The sequence below is a fragment of the Gadus macrocephalus genome, chromosome 4, assembly GCF_031168955.1.
Source record: "Gadus macrocephalus chromosome 4, ASM3116895v1".
In the NCBI taxonomy this organism is placed as follows: domain Eukaryota; kingdom Metazoa; phylum Chordata; class Actinopteri; order Gadiformes; family Gadidae; genus Gadus; species Gadus macrocephalus.
In genome coordinates this window covers 23,824,925-23,846,561 of record NC_082385.1, presented here as the reverse complement: position 1 = coordinate 23,846,561, position 21,637 = coordinate 23,824,925, and the positions used below count along the sequence as shown (strand labels likewise).

At 46.5% G+C, this 21,637-nt stretch overlaps 12 non-coding genes across 12 annotated transcripts; 7 read left to right on the top strand and 5 right to left on the bottom strand.

Annotated features, from left to right (window-relative positions):
* The first annotated feature begins 676 nt into the window (after positions 1-676).
* trnad-guc (transfer RNA aspartic acid (anticodon GUC)) lies at positions 677-748 on the top strand. Its single transcript has one exon. It is a non-coding gene; the product is annotated as a tRNA-Asp (tRNA).
* A 2,407-nt stretch (positions 749-3,155) lies between these two features.
* On the bottom strand, positions 3,156-3,226 carry trnag-gcc (transfer RNA glycine (anticodon GCC)). The gene has a single exon. It is a non-coding gene; the product is annotated as a tRNA-Gly (tRNA).
* Positions 3,227-5,062: 1,836 nt separating this feature from the next.
* Positions 5,063-5,133, bottom strand: trnag-gcc (transfer RNA glycine (anticodon GCC)). The gene has a single exon. It is a non-coding gene; the product is annotated as a tRNA-Gly (tRNA).
* A 1,367-nt stretch (positions 5,134-6,500) lies between these two features.
* trnad-guc (transfer RNA aspartic acid (anticodon GUC)) lies at positions 6,501-6,572 on the top strand. Its single transcript has one exon. It is a non-coding gene; the product is annotated as a tRNA-Asp (tRNA).
* A 397-nt stretch (positions 6,573-6,969) lies between these two features.
* On the bottom strand, positions 6,970-7,040 carry trnag-gcc (transfer RNA glycine (anticodon GCC)). The gene has a single exon. It is a non-coding gene; the product is annotated as a tRNA-Gly (tRNA).
* Positions 7,041-8,501: 1,461 nt separating this feature from the next.
* Positions 8,502-8,573, top strand: trnad-guc (transfer RNA aspartic acid (anticodon GUC)). The gene has a single exon. It is a non-coding gene; the product is annotated as a tRNA-Asp (tRNA).
* Positions 8,574-9,506: 933 nt separating this feature from the next.
* Positions 9,507-9,578, top strand: trnad-guc (transfer RNA aspartic acid (anticodon GUC)). The gene has a single exon. It is a non-coding gene; the product is annotated as a tRNA-Asp (tRNA).
* A 4,154-nt stretch (positions 9,579-13,732) lies between these two features.
* On the top strand, positions 13,733-13,804 carry trnad-guc (transfer RNA aspartic acid (anticodon GUC)). The gene has a single exon. It is a non-coding gene; the product is annotated as a tRNA-Asp (tRNA).
* Positions 13,805-18,212: 4,408 nt separating this feature from the next.
* On the bottom strand, positions 18,213-18,283 carry trnag-gcc (transfer RNA glycine (anticodon GCC)). The gene has a single exon. It is a non-coding gene; the product is annotated as a tRNA-Gly (tRNA).
* Positions 18,284-18,748: 465 nt separating this feature from the next.
* Positions 18,749-18,820, top strand: trnad-guc (transfer RNA aspartic acid (anticodon GUC)). Its single transcript has one exon. It is a non-coding gene; the product is annotated as a tRNA-Asp (tRNA).
* Positions 18,821-19,217: 397 nt separating this feature from the next.
* On the bottom strand, positions 19,218-19,288 carry trnag-gcc (transfer RNA glycine (anticodon GCC)). The gene has a single exon. It is a non-coding gene; the product is annotated as a tRNA-Gly (tRNA).
* Positions 19,289-20,749: 1,461 nt separating this feature from the next.
* trnad-guc (transfer RNA aspartic acid (anticodon GUC)) lies at positions 20,750-20,821 on the top strand. The gene has a single exon. It is a non-coding gene; the product is annotated as a tRNA-Asp (tRNA).
* Positions 20,822-21,637: the final 816 nt, after the last annotated feature.

Below are 21,637 nucleotides of genomic sequence, written 5' to 3'. Positions count from 1 at the left end.
GAAATCACTGTCGTCAAGAACTATTTATTTCAGACGATCTGTTAAGTTAGGTTCGCCCGCTCAGTTTGATGTTCCATGAGATGTGACCATTCACACACTGTGTTTAAGTTGCGTTTTAAGAATTCATAATAATTATGCACTGCATTGGCCGGGAATCGAACCCGGGCCTCGCGCGAGGCAGGCGAGAATTCTACCATTGAACCACCAATGCTCGCTTTTAGTCCCACTTTGGCTCACAAAATCCTCTCAAGACACATTTCCACCTGCAGGACTCATAGTGCTTGCTCACTTTAAGAAATACTAGAACACCACAGCCCCTCATTAGTACAGTGGTCAGTATCCATTGGCCATGCATGAAACCAGGAATGTGAAGATTCTTGGTTTAACTCAGTCCGAACGAAAAGAGCCAATTTATTTTGGTCACGCAAATGACCCAGCCTTATACCTTTGCCTGCAATCAGCCAGAGATTCAGCAGCAGGTGCACTACAATGCAGCCCAGATACTTTCCAATGTTGCAGACCAGGGCTTCATGCATGACAGGTAATTCTACCAATGAAACACCAACGCTTGTTAGCTCAAGAAAATGTGCCCCCAGAAATGAATTGGTCAGACTCACGTTTCCACCTGTAGTCTTCAAAGTTCTTGGACGTGTTGAGGAACGTATATACACAGAGTTCCTCGTTAGTATAGTGGTCAGTATCCCCGCCTGTCACGCGGGAGACCGGGGTTCAATTCCCCGACGGGGAGTTAGGGAATTTTACCCACAGTGCCGAACACATTCAACCTGGCGTTATTTGAGATGCATGAGGTGTCTGTGGGCAAGACGAGGCCATTGATAACTTGACAAGTTTAACGAAATTGCACCCACTATTCACTCTGGGACACTTTTTAGTTTGTGTCAGGATGGCCGGTCTAAGGTGCTGCGATCAGGTCACAGTCTCGTCTGGAAGTGTGGGTTTGAGTCCCACTTCTGAAGGGAGTTTTGAGGTCACCTTACGAAAAGTGAAATCACTGTCGTCAAGAACTATTTATTTCAGACGATCTGTTAAGTTAGGTTCGCCCGCTCAGTTTGATGTTCCATGAGATGTGACCATTCACACACTGTGTTTAAGTTGCGTTTTAAGAATTCATAATAATTATGCACTGCATTGGCCGGGAATCAAACCCCGTCCTCCCGCGTGGCAGGCAAGAATTCTACCACCGAACCACCAAAGCTCGCTATTAGTGTCACTTTGGCTCACAAAATCTTCTCGAGACACATTTCCACCTGCAGGACTCATAGTGCTTGCTCACTTTAAGAAATACTAGAACACCGCAGCCCCTCATTAGTACAGTGGTCAGTATCCATTGGCCATGCATGAAACCAGGAATGTGAAGATTCTTGGTTTAACTCAGTCCGAACGAAAAGAGCCAATTTGTTTTGGTCACGCAAATGACCCAGCCTTATACCTTTGCCTGCAATCAGCCAGAGATTCAGCAGCAGGTGCACTACAATGCAGCCCAGATACTTTCCAATGTTGCAGACCAGGGCTTCATGCATGACAGGTAATTCTACCAATGAAACACCAACGCTTGTTAGCTCAAGAATTTGTGCCCCCAGAAATGAATTCGTCAGACTCACGTTTCCACCTGTAGTCTTCAAAGTTCTTGGACGTGTTGAGGAACGTATATTCACGGAGTTCCTCGTTAGAATAGTGGTCAGTATCACAGCCTGTCACGCGGGAGACCGGGGTTCAATTCCCCGACGGGGAGTTAGGGAATTTTACCCACAGTGCCGAACACATTCAACCTGGCGTTATTTGAGATGCATGAGGTGTCTGTGGGCAAGACGAGTCCATTGATAACTTGACAAGTTTAACGAAATTGCACCCACTATTCACTCTGGGACACTTTTTAGTTTGTGTCAGGATGGCCGGTCTAAGGTGCTGCGATCAGGTCACAGTCTCGTCTGGAAGTGTGGGTTTGAGTCCCACTTCTGAAGGGAGTTTTGAGGTCACCTTACGAAAAGTGAAATCACTGTCGTCAAGAACTATTTATTTCAGACGATCTGTTAAGTTAGGTTCGCCCGCTCAGTTTGATGTTCCATGAGATGTGACCATTCACACACTGTGTTTAAGTTGCGTTTTAAGAATTCATAATAATTATGCACTGCATTGGCCGGGAATCGAACCCGGGCCTCGCGCGAGGCAGGCGAGAATTCTACCATTGAACCACCAATGCTCGCTTTTAGTCCCACTTTGGCTCACAAAATCCTCTCAAGACACATTTCCACCTGCAGGACTCATAGTGCTTGCTCACTTTAAGAAATACTAGAACACCACAGCCCCTCATTAGTACAGTGGTCAGTATCCATTGGCCATGCATGAAACCAGGAATGTGAAGATTCTTGGTTTAACTCAGTCCGAACGAAAAGAGCCAATTTATTTTGGTCACGCAAATGACCCAGCCTTATACCTTTGCCTGCAATCAGCCAGAGATTCAGCAGCAGGTGTACTACAATGCAGCCCAGATACTTTCCAATGTTGCAGACCAGGGCTTCATGCATGACAGGTAATTCTACCAATGAAACACCAACGCTTGTTAGCTCAAGAATTTGTGCCCCCAGAAATGAATTCGTCAGACTCACGTTTCCACCTGTAGTCTTCAAAGTTCTTGGACGTGTTGAGGAACGTATATTCACGGAGTTCCTCGTTAGAATAGTGGTCAGTATCACAGCCTGTCACGCGGGAGACCGGGGTTCAATTCGCTGTCGGGGAGTAAGGGAATTTTACCCACAGTGCCGAACACATTCAACCTGGCGTTATTTGAGATGCATGAGGTGTCTGTGGGCAAGACGAGTCCATTGATAACTTGACAAGTTTAACGAAATTGCACCCACTATTCACTCTGGGACACTTTTTAGTTTGTGTCAGGATGGCCGGTCTAAGGTGCTGCGATCAGGTCACAGTCTCGTCTGGAAGTGTGGGTTTGAGTCCCACTTCTGAAGGGAGTTTTGAGGTCACCTTACGAAAGGTGAAATCACTGTCGTCAAGAACTATTTATTTCAGACGATCTGTTAAGTTAGGTTCGCCCGCTCGGTTTGATGTTCCATGAGATGTGACCATTCACACACTGTGTTTAAGTTGCGTTTTATGAATTCATAATAATTATGCACTGCATTGGCCGGGAATCGAACCCGGGCCTCCCGCGTGGCAGGCGAGAATTCTACCACTGAACCACCAATGCTCGCTTTTAGTCCCACTTTGGCTCACAAAATCCTCTCGAGACACATTTCCACCTGCAGGACTCATAGTGCTTGCTCACTTTAAGAAATACTTGAACACCACAGCCCCTCATTAGTACAGTGGTCAGTATCCATTGGCCATGCATGAAACCAGGAATGTGAAGATTCTTGGTTTAACTCAGTCCGAACGAAAAGAGCCAATTTGTTTTGGTCACGCAAATGACCCAGCCTTATACCTTTGCCTGCAATCAGCCAGAGATTCAGCAGCAGGTGCACTACAATGCAGCCCAGATACTTTCCAATGTTGCAGACCAGGGCTTCATGCATGACAGGTAATTCTACCAATGAAACACCAACGCTTGTTAGCTCAAGAAAATGTGCCCCCAGAAATGAATTGGTCAGACTCACGTTTCCACCTGTAGTCTTCAAAGTTCTTGGACGTGTTGAGGAACGTATATACACAGAGTTCCTCGTTAGTATAGTGGTCAGTATCCCCGCCTGTCACGCGGGAGACGAGGCCATTGATAACTTGACAAGTTTAACGAAATTGCACCCACTATTCACTCTGGGACACTTTTTAGTTTGTGTCAGGATGGCCGGTCTAAGGTGCTGCGATCAGGTCGCAGTCTTGTCTGGAAGTGTGGGTTTGAGTCCCACTTCTGAAGGGAGTTTTGAGGTCACCTTACGAAAAGTGAAATCACTGTCGTCAAGAACTATTTATTTCAGACGATCTGTTAAGTTAGGTTCGCCCGCTCAGTTTGATGTTCCATGAGATGTGACCATTCACACACTGTGTTTAAGTTGCGTTTTAAGAATTCATAATAATTATGCACTGCATTGGCCGGGAATCAAACCCGGTCCTCCCGCGTGGCAGGCAAGAATTCTACCACCGAACCACCAAAGCTCGCTATTAGTGTCACTTTGGCTCACAAAATCTTCTCGAGACACATTTCCACCTGCAGGACTCATAGTGCTTGCTCACTTTAAGAAATACTAGAACACCGCAGCCCCTCATTAGTACAGTGGTCAGTATCCATTGGCCATGCATGAAACCAGGAATGTGAAGATTCTTGGTTTAACTCAGTCCGAACGAAAAGAGCCAATTTGTTTTGGTCACGCAAATGACCCAGCCTTATACCTTTGCCTGCAATCAGCCAGAGATTCAGCAGCAGGTGCACTACAATGCAGCCCAGATACTTTCCAATGTTGCAGACCAGGGCTTCATGCATGACAGGTAATTCTACCAATGAAACACCAACGCTTGTTAGCTCAAGAAAATGTGCCCCCAGAAATGAATTGGTCAGACTCACGTTTCCACCTGTAGTCTTCAAAGTTCTTGGACGTGTTGAGGAACGTATATACACAGAGTTCCTCGTTAGTATAGTGGTCAGTATCCCCGCCTGTCACGCGGGAGACTGGGGTTCAATTCCCCGACGGGGAGTAAGGGAATTTTACCCACAGTGCCGAACACATTCAACCTGGCGTTATTTGAGATGCATGAGGTGTCTGTGGGCAAGACGAGGCCATTGATAACCTGACAAGTTTAACGAAATTGCACCCACTATTCACTCTGGGACACTTTTTAGTTTGTGTCAGGATGGCCGGTCTAAGGTGCTGCGATCAGGTCACAGTCTCGTCTGGAAGTGTGGGTTTGAGTCCCACTTCTGAAGGGAGTTTTGAGGTCACCTTACGAAAGGTGAAATCACTGTCGTCAAGAACTATTTATTTCAGACGATCTGTTAAGTTAGGTTCGCCCGCTCAGTTTGATGTTCCATGAGATGTGACCATTCACACACTGTGTTTAAGTTGCGTTTTATGAATTCATAATAATTATGCACTGCATTGGCCGGGAATCGAACCCGGGCCTCCCGCGTGGCAGGCGAGAATTCTACCACTGAACCACCAATGCTCGCTTTTAGTCCCACTTTGGCTCACAAAATCCTCTCGAGACACATTTCCACCTGCAGGACTCATAGTGCTTGCTCACTTTAAGAAATACTTGAACACCACAGCCCCTCATTAGTACAGTGGTCAGTATCCATTGGCCATGCATGAAACCAGGAATGTGAAGATTCTTGGTTTAACTCAGTCCGAACGAAAAGAGCCAATTTGTTTTGGTCACGCAAATGACCCAGCCTTATACCTTTGCCTGCAATCAGCCAGAGATTCAGCAGCAGGTGCACTACAATGCAGCCCAGATACTTTCCAATGTTGCAGACCAGGGCTTCATGCATGACAGGTAATTCTACCAATGAAACACCAACGCTTGTTAGCTCAAGAAAATGTGCCCCCAGAAATGAATTGGTCAGACTCACGTTTCCACCTGTAGTCTTCAAAGTTCTTGGACGTGTTGAGGAACGTATATACACAGAGTTCCTCGTTAGTATAGTGGTCAGTATCCCCGCCTGTCACGCGGGAGACGAGGCCATTGATAACTTGACAAGTTTAACGAAATTGCACCCACTATTCACTCTGGGACACTTTTTAGTTTGTGTCAGGATGGCCGGTCTAAGGTGCTGCGATCAGGTCGCAGTCTTGTCTGGAAGTGTGGGTTTGAGTCCCACTTCTGAAGGGAGTTTTGAGGTCACCTTACGAAAAGTGAAATCACTGTCGTCAAGAACTATTTATTTCAGACGATCTGTTAAGTTAGGTTCGCCCGCTCAGTTTGATGTTCCATGAGATGTGACCATTCACACACTGTGTTTAAGTTGCGTTTTAAGAATTCATAATAATTATGCACTGCATTGGCCGGGAATCGAACCCGGGCCTCGCGCGAGGCAGGCGAGAATTCTACCATTGAACCACCAATGCTCGCTTTTAGTCCCACTTTGGCTCACAAAATCCTCTCAAGACACATTTCCACCTGCAGGACTCATAGTGCTTGCTCACTTTAAGAAATACTAGAACACCACAGCCCCTCATTAGTACAGTGGTCAGTATCCATTGGCCATGCATGAAACCAGGAATGTGAAGATTCTTGGTTTAACTCAGTCCGAACGAAAAGAGCCAATTTATTTTGGTCACACAAATGACCCAGCCTTATACCTTTGCCTGCAATCAGCCAGAGATTCAGCAGCAGGTGCACTACAATGCAGCCCAGATACTTTCCAATGTTGCAGACCAGGGCTTCATGCATGACAGGTAATTCTACCAATGAAACACCAACGCTTGTTAGCTCAAGAAAATGTGCCCCCAGAAATGAATTGGTCAGACTCACGTTTCCACCTGTAGTCTTCAAAGTTCTTGGACGTGTTGAGGAACGTATATACACAGAGTTCCTCGTTAGTATAGTGGTCAGTATCCCCGCCTGTCACGCGGGAGACCGGGGTTCAATTCCCCGACGGGGAGTTAGGGAATTTTACCCACAGTGCCGAACACATTCAACCTGGCGTTATTTGAGATGCATGAGGTGTCTGTGGGCAAGACGAGGCCATTGATAACTTGACAAGTTTAACGAAATTGCACCCACTATTCACTCTGGGACACTTTTTAGTTTGTGTCAGGATGGCCGGTCTAAGGTGCTGCGATCAGGTCACAGTCTCGTCTGGAAGTGTGGGTTTGAGTCCCACTTCTGAAGGGAGTTTTGAGGTCACCTTACGAAAAGTGAAATCACTGTCGTCAAGAACTATTTATTTCAGACGATCTGTTAAGTTAGGTTCGCCCGCTCAGTTTGATGTTCCATGAGATGTGACCATTCACACACTGTGTTTAAGTTGCGTTTTAAGAATTCATAATAATTATGCACTGCATTGGCCGGGAATCGAACCCGGGCCTCCCGCGTGGCAGGCGAGAATTCTACCACTGAACCACCAATGCTCGCTTTTAGTCCCACTTTGGCTCACAAAATCCTCTCAAGACACATTTCCACCTGCAGGACTCATAGTGCTTGCTCACTATAAGAAATACTAGAACACCACAGCCCCTCATTAGTACAGTGGTCAGTATCCATTGGCCATGCATGAAACCAGGAATGTGAAGATTCTTGGTTTAACTCAGTCCGAACGAAAAGACTCAATTTGTTTTGGTCACGCAAATGACCCAGCCTTATACCTTTGCCTGCAATCAGCCAGAGATTCAGCAGCAGGTGCACTACAATGCAGCCCAGATACTTTCCAATGTTGCAGACCAGGGCTTCATGCATGACAGGTAATTCTACCAATGAAACACCAACGCTTGTTAGCTCAAGAAAATGTGCCCCCAGAAATGAATTGGTCAGACTCACGTTTCCACCTGTAGTCTTCAAAGTTCTTGGACGTGTTGAGGAACGTATATACACAGAGTTCCTCGTTAGTATAGTGGTCAGTATCCCCGCCTGTCACGTGGGAGACCGGGGTTCAATTCCCCGATGGGGAGTTAGGGGTATTTACCCACAGTGCCGAACACATTCAACCTGGCGATATTTGAGGTGTCTGTGGGCAAGACGAGGCCATTGATAACTTGACAAGTTTAACGAAATTGAACCCACTGTTCACTCTGGTACACTTTTTAGTTTGTGTCAGGATGGCCGGTCTAAGGTGCTGCGATCAGGTCACAGTCTCGTCTGGAAGTATGGGTTTGAGTCCCACTTCTGAAGGGAGTTTTGAGGTCACCTTACGAAAAGTGAAATCACTGTCGTCAAGAACTATTTATTTCAGACGATCTGTTAAGTTAGGTTCGCCCGCTCAGTTTGATGTTCCATGAGATGTGACCATTCACACACTGTGTTTAAGTTGCGTTTTAAGAATTCATAATAATTATGCACTGCATTGGCCGTGAATCAAACCCGGTCCTCCCGCGTGGCAGGCAAGAATTCTACCACCGAACCACCAAAGCTCGCTATTAGTGTCACTTTGGCTCACAAAATCTTCTCGAGACACATTTCCACCTGCAGGACTCATAGTGCTTGCTCACTTTAAGAAATACTAGAACACCGCAGCCCCTCATTAGTACAGTGGTCAGTATCCATTGGCCATGCATGAAACCAGGAATGTGAAGATTCTTGGTTTAACTCAGTCCGAACGAAAAGAGCCAATTTGTTTTGGTCACGCAAATGACCCAGCCTTATACCTTTGCCTGCAATCAGCCAGAGATTCAGCAGCAGGTGCACTACAATGCAGCCCAGATACTTTCCAATGTTGCAGACCAGGGCTTCATGCATGACAGGTAATTCTACCAATGAAACACCAACGCTTGTTAGCTCAAGAAGTTGTGCCCCCAGAAATGAATTGGTCAGACTCACGTTTCCACCTGTAGTCTTCATAGTTCTTGGACGTGTTGAGGAACGTATATTCACAGAGTTCCTCGTTAGTATAGTGGTCAGTATCCCCGCCTGTCACGCGGGAGACCGGGGTTCAATTCCCCGACGGGGAGCAAGGGAATTTTACCCACAGTGCCGAACACATTCAACCTGGCGTTATTTGAGATGCATGAGGTGTCTGTGGGCAAGACGAGGCCATTGATAACTTGACAAGTTTAACGAAATTGCACCCACTATTCACTCTGGGACACTTTTTAGTTTGTGTCAGGATGGCCGGTCTAAGGTGCTGCGATCAGGTCACAGTCTCGTCTGGAAGTGTGGGTTTGAGTCCCACTTCTGAAGGGAGTTTTGAGGTCACCTTACGAAAAGTGAAATCACTGTCGTCAAGAACTATTTATTTCAGACGATCTGTTAAGTTAGGTTCGCCCGCTCAGTTTGATGTTCCATGAGATGTGACCATTCACACACTGTGTTTAAGTTGCGTTTTAAGAATTCATAATAATTATGCACTGCATTGGCCGGGAATCGAACCCGGGCCTCCCGCGTGGCAGGCGAGAATTCTACCACTGAACCACCAATTCTCGCTTTTAGTCCCACTTTGGCTCACAAAATCCTCTCAAGACACATTTCCACCTGCAGGACTCATAGTGCTTGCTCACTATAAGAAATACTAGAACACCACAGCCCCTCATTAGTACAGTGGTAAGTATCCATTGGCCATGCATGAAACCAGGAATGTGAAGATTCTTGGTTTAACTCAGTCCGAACGAAAAGACTCAATTTGTTTTGGTCACGCAAATGACCCAGCCTTATACCTTTGCCTGCAATCAGCCAGAGATTCAGCAGCAGGTGCACTACAATGCAGCCCAGATACTTTCCAATGTTGCAGACCAGGGCTTCATGCATGACAGGTAATTCTACCAATGAAACACCAACGCTTGTTAGCTCAAGAAGTTGTGCCCCCAGAAATGAATTGGTCAGACTCACGTTTCCACCTGTAGTCTTCATAGTTCTTGGACGTGTTGAGGAACGTCTATTTACAGAGTTCCTCGTTAGTATAGTGGTCAGTATCCCCGCCTGTCACGCGGGAGACCGGGGTTCAATTCCCCGACGGGGAGTAAGGGAATTTTACCCACAGTGCCGAACACATTCAACCTGGCGTTATTTGAGATGCATGAGGTGTCTGTGGGCAAGACGAGGCCATTGATAACTTGACAAGTTTAACGAAATTGCACCCACTATTCACTCTGGGACACTTTTTAGTTTGTGTCAGGATGGCCGGTCTAAGGTGCTGCGATCAGGTCACAGTCTCGTCTGGAAGTGTGGGTTTGAGTCCCACTTCTGAAGGGAGTTTTGAGGTCACCTTACGAAAAGTGAAATCACTGTCGTCAAGAACTATTTATTTCAGACGATCTGTTAAGTTAGGTTCGCCCGCTCAGTTTGATGTTCCATGAGATGTGACCATTCACACACTGTGTTTAAGTTGCGTTTTAAGAATTCATAATAATTATGCACTGCATTGGCCGGGAATCGAACCCGGGCCTCGCGCGAGGCAGGCGAGAATTCTACCATTGAACCACCAATGCTCGCTTTTAGTCCCACTTTGGCTCACAAAATCCTCTCAAGACACATTTCCACCTGCAGGACTCATAGTGCTTGCTCACTTTAAGAAATACTAGAACACCACAGCCCCTCATTAGTACAGTGGTCAGTATCCATTGGCCATGCATGAAACCAGGAATGTGAAGATTCTTGGTTTAACTCAGTCCGAACGAAAAGAGCCAATTTATTTTGGTCACGCAAATGACCCAGCCTTATACCTTTGCCTGCAATCAGCCAGAGATTCAGCAGCAGGTGCACTACAATGCAGCCCAGATACTTTCCAATGTTGCAGACCAGGGCTTCATGCATGACAGGTAATTCTACCAATGAAACACCAACGCTTGTTAGCTCAAGAAAATGTGCCCCCAGAAATGAATTGGTCAGACTCACGTTTCCACCTGTAGTCTTCAAAGTTCTTGGACGTGTTGAGGAACGTATATACACAGAGTTCCTCGTTAGTATAGTGGTCAGTATCCCCGCTTGTCACGCGGGAGACCGGGGTTCAATTCCCCGACGGGGAGTTAGGGAATTTTACCCACAGTGCCGAACACATTCAACCTGGCGTTATTTGAGATGCATGAGGTGTCTGTGGGCAAGACGAGGCCATTGATAACTTGACAAGTTTAACGAAATTGCACCCACTATTCACTCTGGGACACTTTTTAGTTTGTGTCAGGATGGCCGGTCTAAGGTGCTGCGATCAGGTCACAGTCTCGTCTGGAAGTGTGGGTTTGAGTCCCACTTCTGAAGGGAGTTTTGAGGTCACCTTACGAAAAGTGAAATCACTGTCGTCAAGAACTATTTATTTCAGACGATCTGTTAAGTTAGGTTCGCCCGCTCAGTTTGATGTTCCATGAGATGTGACCATTCACACACTGTGTTTAAGTTGCGTTTTAAGAATTCATAATAATTATGCACTGCATTGGCCGGGAATCGAACCCGGGCCTCGCGCGAGGCAGGCGAGAATTCTACCATTGAACCACCAATGCTCGCTTTTAGTCCCACTTTGGCTCACAAAATCCTCTCAAGACACATTTCCACCTGCAGGACTCATAGTGCTTGCTCACTATAAGAAATACTAGAACACCACAGCCCCTCATTAGTACAGTGGTCAGTATCCATTGGCCATGCATGAAACCAGGAATGTGAAGATTCTTGGTTTAACTCAGTCCGAACGAAAAGAGTCAATTTGTTTTGGTCACGCAAATGACCCAGCCTTATACCTTTGCCTGCAATCAGCCAGAGATTCAGCAGCAGGTGCACTACAATGCAGCCCAGATACTTTCCAATGTTGCAGACCAGGGCTTCATGCATGACAGGTAATTCTACCAATGAAACACCAACGCTTGTTAGCTCAAGAAAATGTGCCCCCAGAAATGAATTGGTCAGACTCACGTTTCCACCTGTAGTCTTCAAAGTTCTTGGACGTGTTGAGGAACGTATATACAAAGAGTTCCTCGTTAGTATAGTGGTCAGTATCCCCGCCTGTCACGTGGGAGACCGGGGTTCAATTCCCCGATGGGGAGTTAGGGGTATTTACCCACAGTGCCGAACACATTCAACCTGGCGTTATTTGAGGTGTCTGTGGGCAAGACGAGGCCATTGATAACTTGACAAGTTTAACGAAATTGCACCCACTATTCACTCTGGGACACTTTTTAGTTTGTGTCAGGATAGTGTATAGTGGTCAGTATCCCCGCCTGTCACGCGGGAGACCGGGGTTCAATTCCCCGACGGGGAGTTAGGGAATTTTACCCACAGTGCCGAACACATTCAACCTGGCGTTATTTGAGATGCATGAGGTGTCTGTGGGCAAGACGAGGCCATTGATAACTTGACAAGTTTAACGAAATTGCACCCACTATTCACTCTGGGACACTTTTTAGTTTGTGTCAGGATGGCCGGTCTAAGGTGCTGCGATCAGGTCACAGTCTCGTCTGGAAGTGTGGGTTTGAGTCCCACTTCTGAAGGGAGTTTTGAGGTCACCTTACGAAAAGTGAAATCACTGTCGTCAAGAACTATTTATTTCAGACGATCTGTTAAGTTAGGTTCGCCCGCTCAGTTTGATGTTCCATGAGATGTGACCATTCACACACTGTGTTTAAGTTGCGTTTTAAGAATTCATAATAATTATGCACTGCATTGGCCGGGAATCGAACCCGGGCCTCGCGCGAGGCAGGCGAGAATTCTACCATTGAACCACCAATGCTCGCTTTTAGTCCCACTTTGGCTCACAAAATCCTCTCAAGACACATTTCCACCTGCAGGACTCATAGTGCTTGCTCACTATAAGAAATACTAGAACACCACAGCCCCTCATTAGTACAGTGGTCAGTATCCATTGGCCATGCATGAAACCAGGAATGTGAAGATTCTTGGTTTAACTCAGTCCGAACGAAAAGACTCAATTTGTTTTGGTCACGCAAATGACCCAGCCTTATACCTTTGCCTGCAATCAGCCAGAGATTCAGCAGCAGGTGCACTACAATGCAGCCCAGATACTTTCCAATGTTGCAGACCAGGGCTTCATGCATGACAGGTAATTCTACCAATGAAACACCAACGCTTGTTAGCTCAAGAAAATGTGCCCCCAGAAATGAATTGGTCAGACTCACGTTTCCACCTGTAGTCTTCAAAGTTCTTGGACGTGTTGAGGAACGTATATACAAAGAGTTCCTCGTTAGTATAGTGGTCAGTATCCCCGCCTGTCACGTGGGAGACCGGGGTTCAATTCCCCGATGGGGAGTTAGGGGTATTTACCCACAGTGCCGAACACATTCAACCTGGCGTTATTTGAGGTGTCTGTGGGCAAGACGAGGCCATTGATAACTTGACAAGTTTAACGAAATTGAACCCACTGTTCACTCTGGTACACTTTTTAGTTTGTGTCAGGATGGCCGGTCTAAGGTGCTGCGATCAGGTCACAGTCTCGTCTGGAAGTATGGGTTTGAGTCCCACTTCTGAAGGGAGTTTTGAGGTCACCTTACGAAAAGTGAAATCACTGTCGTCAAGAACTATTTATTTCAGACGATCTGTTAAGTTAGGTTCGCCCGCTCAGTTTGATGTTCCATGAGATGTGACCATTCACACACTGTGTTTAAGTTGCGTTTTAAGAATTCATAATAATTATGCACTGCATTGGCCGTGAATCAAACCCGGTCCTCCCGCGTGGCAGGCAAGAATTCTACCACCGAACCACCAAAGCTCGCTATTAGTGTCACTTTGGCTCACAAAATCTTCTCGAGACACATTTCCACCTGCAGGACTCATAGTGCTTGCTCACTTTAAGAAATACTAGAACACCGCAGCCCCTCATTAGTACAGTGGTCAGTATCCATTGGCCATGCATGAAACCAGGAATGTGAAGATTCTTGGTTTAACTCAGTCCGAACGAAAAGAGCCAATTTGTTTTGGTCACGCAAATGACCCAGCCTTATACCTTTGCCTGCAATCAGCCAGAGATTCAGCAGCAGGTGCACTACAATGCAGCCCAGATACTTTCCAATGTTGCAGACCAGGGCTTCATGCATGACAGGTAATTCTACCAATGAAACACCAACGCTTGTTAGCTCAAGAAGTTGTGCCCCCAGAAATGAATTGGTCAGACTCACGTTTCCACCTGTAGTCTTCATAGTTCTTGGACGTGTTGAGGAACGTATATTCACAGAGTTCCTCGTTAGTATAGTGGTCAGTATCCCCGCCTGTCACGCGGGAGACCGGGGTTCAATTCCCCGACGGGGAGTAAGGGAATTTTACCCACAGTGCCGAACACATTCAACCTGGCGTTATTTGAGATGCATGAGGTGTCTGTGGGCAAGACGAGGCCATTGATAACTTGACAAGTTTAACGAAATTGCACCCACTATTCACTCTGGGACACTTTTTAGTTTGTGTCAGGATGGCCGGTCTAAGGTGCTGCGATCAGGTCACAGTCTCGTCTGGAAGTGTGGGTTTGAGTCCCACTTCTGAAGGGAGTTTTGAGGTCACCTTACGAAAAGTGAAATCACTGTCGTCAAGAACTATTTATTTCAGACGATCTGTTAAGTTAGGTTCGCCCGCTCAGTTTGATGTTCCATGAGATGTGACCATTCACACACTGTGTTTAAGTTGCGTTTTAAGAATTCATAATAATTATGCACTGCATTGGCCGGGAATCGAACCCGGGCCTCGCGCGAGGCAGGCGAGAATTCTACCATTGAACCACCAATGCTCGCTTTTAGTCCCACTTTGGCTCACAAAATCCTCTCAAGACACATTTCCACCTGCAGGACTCATAGTGCTTGCTCACTTTAAGAAATACTAGAACACCACAGCCCCTCATTAGTACAGTGGTCAGTATCCATTGGCCATGCATGAAACCAGGAATGTGAAGATTCTTGGTTTAACTCAGTCCGAACGAAAAGAGCCAATTTATTTTGGTCACGCAAATGACCCAGCCTTATACCTTTGCCTGCAATCAGCCAGAGATTCAGCAGCAGGTGCACTACAATGCAGCCCAGATACTTTCCAATGTTGCAGACCAGGGCTTCATGCATGACAGGTAATTCTACCAATGAAACACCAACGCTTGTTAGCTCAAGAAAATGTGCCCCCAGAAATGAATTGGTCAGACTCACGTTTCCACCTGTAGTCTTCAAAGTTCTTGGACGTGTTGAGGAACGTATATACACAGAGTTCCTCGTTAGTATAGTGGTCAGTATCCCCGCTTGTCACGCGGGAGACCGGGGTTCAATTCCCCGACGGGGAGTTAGGGAATTTTACCCACAGTGCCGAACACATTCAACCTGGCGTTATTTGAGATGCATGAGGTGTCTGTGGGCAAGACGAGGCCATTGATAACTTGACAAGTTTAACGAAATTGCACCCACTATTCACTCTGGGACACTTTTTAGTTTGTGTCAGGATGGCCGGTCTAAGGTGCTGCGATCAGGTCACAGTCTCGTCTGGAAGTGTGGGTTTGAGTCCCACTTCTGAAGGGAGTTTTGAGGTCACCTTACGAAAAGTGAAATCACTGTCGTCAAGAACTATTTATTTCAGACGATCTGTTAAGTTAGGTTCGCCCGCTCAGTTTGATGTTCCATGAGATGTGACCATTCACACACTGTGTTTAAGTTGCGTTTTAAGAATTCATAATAATTATGCACTGCATTGGCCGGGAATCGAACCCGGGCCTCGCGCGAGGCAGGCGAGAATTCTACCATTGAACCACCAATGCACGCTTTTAGTCCCACTTTGGCTCACAAAATCCTCTCAAGACACATTTCCACCTGCAGGACTCATAGTGCTTGCTCACTTTAAGAAATACTAGAACACCACAGCCCCTCATTAGTACAGTGGTCAGTATCCATTGGCCATGCATGAAACCAGGAATGTGAAGATTCTTGGTTTAACTCAGTCCGAACGAAAAGAGCCAATTTATTTTGGTCACGCAAATGACCCAGCCTTATACCTTTGCCTGCAATCAGCCAGAGATTCAGCAGCAGGTGCACTACAATGCAGCCCAGATACTTTCCAATGTTGCAGACCAGGGCTTCATGCATGACAGGTAATTCTACCAATGAAACACCAACGCTTGTTAGCTCAAGAAAATGTGCCCCCAGAAATGAATTGGTCAGACTCACGTTTCCACCTGTAGTCTTCAAAGTTCTTGGACGTGTTGAGGAACGTATATACACAGAGTTCCTCGTTAGTATAGTGGTCAGTATCCCCGCCTGTCACGTGGGAGACCGGGGTTCAATTCCCCGATGGGGAGTTAGGGGTATTTACCCACAGTGCCGAACACATTCAACCTGGCGTTATTTGAGGTGTCTGTGGGCAAGACGAGGCCATTGATAACTTGACAAGTTTAACGAAATTGAACCCACTGTTCACTCTGGTACACTTTTTAGTTTGTGTCAGGATGGCCGGTCTAAGGTGCTGCGATCAGGTCACAGTCTCGTCTGGAAGTATGGGTTTGAGTCCCACTTCTGAAGGGAGTTTTGAGGTCACCTTACGAAAAGTGAAATCACTGTCGTCAAGAACTATTTATTTCAGACGATCTGTTAAGTTAGGTTCGCCCGCTCAGTTTGATGTTCCATGAGATGTGACCATTCACACACTGTGTTTAAGTTGCGTTTTAAGAATTCATAATAATTATGCACTGCATTGGCCGTGAATCAAACCCGGTCCTCCCGCGTGGCAGGCAAGAATTCTACCACCGAACCACCAAAGCTCGCTATTAGTGTCACTTTGGCTCACAAAATCTTCTCGAGACACATTTCCACCTGCAGGACTCATAGTGCTTGCTCACTTTAAGAAATACTAGAACACCGCAGCCCCTCATTAGTACAGTGGTCAGTATCCATTGGCCATGCATGAAACCAGGAATGTGAAGATTCTTGGTTTAACTCAGTCCGAACGAAAAGAGCCAATTTGTTTTGGTCACGCAAATGACCCAGCCTTATACCTTTGCCTGCAATCAGCCAGAGATTCAGCAGCAGGTGCACTACAATGCAGCCCAGATACTTTCCAATGTTGCAGACCAGGGCTTCATGCATGACAGGTAATTCTACCAATGAAACACCAACGCTTGTTAGCTCAAGAAGTTGTGCCCCCAGAAATGAATTGGTCAGACTCACGTTTCCACCTGTAGTCTTCATAGTTCTTGGACGTGTTGAGGAACGTATATTCACAGAGTTCCTCGTTAGTATAGTGGTCAGTATCCCCGCTTGTCACGCGGGAGACCGGGGTTCAATTCCCCGACGGGGAGTAAGGGAATTTTACCCACAGTGCCGAACACATTCAACCTGGCGTTATTTGAGATGCATGAGGTGTCTGTGGGCAAGACGAGGCCATTGATAACTTGACAAGTTTAACGAAATTGCACCCACTATTCACTCTGGGACACTTTTTAGTTTGTGTCAGGATGGCCGGTCTAAGGTGCTGCGATCAGGTCACAGTCTCGTCTGGAAGTGTGGGTTTGAGTCCCACTTCTGAAGGGAGTTTTGAGGTCACCTTACGAAAAGTGAAATCACTGTCGTCAAGAACTATTTATTTCAGACGATCTGTTAAGTTAGGTTCGCCCGCTCAGTTTGATGTTCCATGAGATGTGACCATTCACACACTGTGTTTAAGTTGCGTTTTAAGAATTCATAATAATTATGCACTGCATCGGCCGGGAATCGAACCCGGGCCTCGCGCGAGGCAGGCGAGAATTCTACCATTGAACCACCAATGCTCGCTTTTAGTCCCACTTTGGCTCACAAAATCCTCTCAAGACACATTTCCACCTGCAGGACTCATAGTGCTTGCTCACTTTAAGAAATACTAGAACACCACAGCCCCTCATTAGTACAGTGGTCAGTATCCATTGGCCATGCATGAAACCAGGAATGTGAAGATTCTTGGTTTAACTCAGTCCGAACGAAAAGAGCCAATTTGTTTTGGTCACGCAAATGACCCAGCCTTATACCTTTGCCTGCAATCAGCCAGAGATTCAGCAGCAGGTGCACTACAATGCAGCCCAGATACTTTCCAATGTTGCAGACCAGGGCTTCATGCATGACAGGTAATTCTACCAATGAAACACCAACGCTTGTTAGCTCAAGAAGTTGTGCCCCCAGAAATGAATTGGTCAGACTCACGTTTCCACCTGTAGTCTTCATAGTTCTTGGACGTGTTGAGGAACGTATATTCACAGAGTTCCTCGTTAGTATAGTGCTCAGTATCCCCGCCTGTCACGCGGGAGACCGGGGTTCAATTCCCCGACGGGGAGTAAGGGAATTTTACCCACAGTGCCGAACACATTCAACCTGGCGTTATTTGAGATGCATGAGGTGTCTGTGGGCAAGACGAGGCCATTGATAACTTGACAAGTTTAACGAAATTGCACCCACTATTCACTCTGGGACACTTTTTAGTTTGTGTCAGGATGGCCGGTCTAAGGTGCTGCGATCAGGTCACAGTCTCGTCTGGAAGTGTGGGTTTGAGTCCCACTTCTGAAGGGAGTTTTGAGGTCACCTTACGAAAAGTGAAATCACTGTCGTCAAGAACTATTTATTTCAGACGATCTGTTAAGTTAGGTTCGCCCGCTCAGTTTGATGTTCCATGAGATGTGACCATTCACACACTGTGTTTAAGTTGCGTTTTAAGAATTCATAATAATTATACACTGCATTGGCCGGGAATCGAACCCGGGCCTCCCGCGTGGCAGGCGAGAATTCTACCACTGAACCACCAATGCTCGCTTTTAGTCCCACTTTGGCTCACAAAATCCTCTCAAGACACATTTCCACCTGCAGGACTCATAGTGCTTGCTCACTATAAGAAATACTAGAACACCACAGCCCCTCATTAGTACAGTGGTCAGTATCCATTGGCCATGCATGAAACCAGGAATGTGAAGATTCTTGGTTTAACTCAGTCCGAACGAAAAGACTCAATTTGTTTTGGTCACGCAAATGACCCAGCCTTATACCTTTGCCTGCAATCAGCCAGAGATTCAGCAGCAGGTGCACTACAATGCAGCCCAGATACTTTCCAATGTTGCAGACCAGGGCTTCATGCATGACAGGTAATTCTACCAATGAAACACCAACGCTTGTTAGCTCAAGAAAATGTGCCCCCAGAAATGAATTGGTCAGACTCACGTTTCCACCTGTAGTCTTCAAAGTTCTTGGACGTGTTGAGGAACGTATATACACAGAGTTCCTCGTTAGTATAGTGGTCAGTATCCCCGCCTGTCACGCGGGAGACCGGGGTTCAATTCCCCGACGGGGAGTAAGGGAATTTTACCCACAGTGCCGAACACATTCAACCTGGCGTTATTTGAGATGCATGAGGTGTCTGTGGGCAAGACGAGGCCATTGATAACTTGACAAGTTTAACGAAATTGCACCCACTATTCACTCTGGGACACTTTTTAGTTTGTGTCAGGATGGCCGGTCTAAGGTGCTGCAATCAGGTCACAGTCTCGTCTGGAAGTGTGGGTTTGAGTCCCACTTCTGAAGGGAGTTTTGAGGTCACCTTACGAAAAGTGAAATCACTGTCGTCAAGAACTATTTATTTCAGACGATCTGTTAAGTTAGGTTCGCCCGCTCAGTTTGATGTTCCATGAGATGTGACCATTCACACACTGTGTTTAAGTTGCGTTTTAAGAATTCATAATAATTATGCACTGCATTGGCCGGGAATCGAACCCGGGCCTCCCGCGTGGCAGGCGAGAATTCTACCACTGAACCACCAATGCTCGCTTTTAGTCCCACTTTGGCTCACAAAATCCTCTCAAGACACATTTCCACCTGCAGGACTCATAGTGCTTGCTCACTATAAGAAATACTAGAACACCACAGCCCCTCATTAGTACAGTGGTCAGTATCCATTGGCCATGCATGAAACCAGGAATGTGAAGATTCTTGGTTTAACTCAGTCCGAACGAAAAGACTCAATTTGTTTTGGTCACGCAAATGACCCAGCCTTATACCTTTGCCTGCAATCAGCCAGAGATTCAGCAGCAGGTGCACTACAATGCAGCCCAGATACTTTCCAATGTTGCAGACCAGGGCTTCATGCATGACAGGTAATTCTACCAATGAAACACCAACGCTTGTTAGCTCAAGAAAATGTGCCCCCAGAAATGAATTGGTCAGACTCACGTTTCCACCTGTAGTCTTCAAAGTTCTTGGACGTGTTGAGGAACGTATATACACAGAGTTCCTCGTTAGTATAGTGGTCAGTATCCCCGCCTGTCACGTGGGAGACCGGGGTTCAATTCCCCGATGGGGAGTTAGGGGTATTTACCCACAGTGCCGAACACATTCAACCTGGCGTTATTTGAGGTGTCTGTGGGCAAGACGAGGCCATTGATAACTTGACAAGTTTAACGAAATTGAACCCACTGTTCACTCTGGTACACTTTTTAGTTTGTGTCAGGATGGCCGGTCTAAGGTGCTGCGATCAGGTCACAGTCTCGTCTGGAAGTATGGGTTTGAGTCCCACTTCTGAAGGGAGTTTTGAGGTCACCTTACGAAAAGTGAAATCACTGTCGTCAAGAACTATTTATTTCAGACGATCTGTTAAGTTAGGTTCGCCCGCTCAGTTTGATGTTCCATGAGATGTGACCATTCACACACTGTGTTTAAGTTGCGTTTTAAGAATTCATAATAATTATGCACTGCATTGGCCGTGAATCAAACCCGGTCCTCCCGCGTGGCAGGCAAGAATTCTACCACCGAACCACCAAAGCTCGCTATTAGTGTCACTTTGGCTCACAAAATCTTCTCGAGACACATTTCCACCTGCAGGACTCATAGTGCTTGCTCACTTTAAGAAATACTAGAACACCGCAGCCCCTCATTAGTACAGTGGTCAGTATCCATTGGCCATGCATGAAACCAGGAATGTGAAGATTCTTGGTTTAACTCAGTCCGAACGAAAAGAGCCAATTTGTTTTGGTCACGCAAATGACCCAGCCTTATACCTTTGCCTGCAATCAGCCAGAGATTCAGCAGCAGGTGCACTACAATGCAGCCCAGATACTTTCCAATGTTGCAGACCAGGGCTTCATGCATGACAGGTAATTCTACCAATGAAACACCAACGCTTGTTAGCTCAAGAAGTTGTGCCCCCAGAAATGAATTGGTCAGACTCACGTTTCCACCTGTAGTCTTCATAGTTCTTGGACGTGTTGAGGAACGTATATTCACAGAGTTCCTCGTTAGTATAGTGGTCAGTATCCCCGCCTGTCACGCGGGAGACCGGGGTTCAATTCCCCGACGGGGAGTAAGGGAATTTTACCCACAGTGCCGAACACATTCAACCTGGCGTTATTTGAGATGCATGAGGTGTCTGTGGGCAAGACGAGGCCATTGATAACTTGACAAGTTTAACGAAATTGCACCCACTATTCACTCTGGGACACTTTTTAGTTTGTGTCAGGATGGCCGGTCTAAGGTGCTGCGATCAGGTCACAGTCTCGTCTGGAAGTGTGGGTTTGAGTCCCACTTCTGAAGGGAGTTTTGAGGTCACCTTACGAAAAGTGAAATCACTGTCGTCAAGAACTATTTATTTCAGACGATCTGTTAAGTTAGGTTCGCCCGCTCAGTTTGATGTTCCATGAGATGTGACCATTCACACACTGTGTTTAAGTTGCGTTTTAAGAATTCATAATAATTATGCACTGCATTGGCCGGGAATCGAACCCGGGCCTCCCGCGTGGCAGGCGAGAATTCTACCACTGAACCACCAATTCTCGCTTTTAGTCCCACTTTGGCTCACAAAATCCTCTCAAGACACATTTCCACCTGCAGGACTCATAGTGCTTGCTCACTTTAAGAAATACTAGAACACCGCAGCCCCTCATTAGTACAGTGGTCAGTATCCATTGGCCATGCATGAAACCAGGAATGTGAAGATTCTTGGTTTAACTCAGTCCGAACGAAAAGAGCCAATTTGTTTTGGTCACGCAAATGACCCAGCCTTATACCTTTGCCTGCAATCAGCCAGAGATTCAGCAGCAGGTGCACTACAATGCAGCCCAGATACTTTCCAATGTTGCAGACCAGGGCTTCATGCATGACAGGTAATTCTACCAATGAAA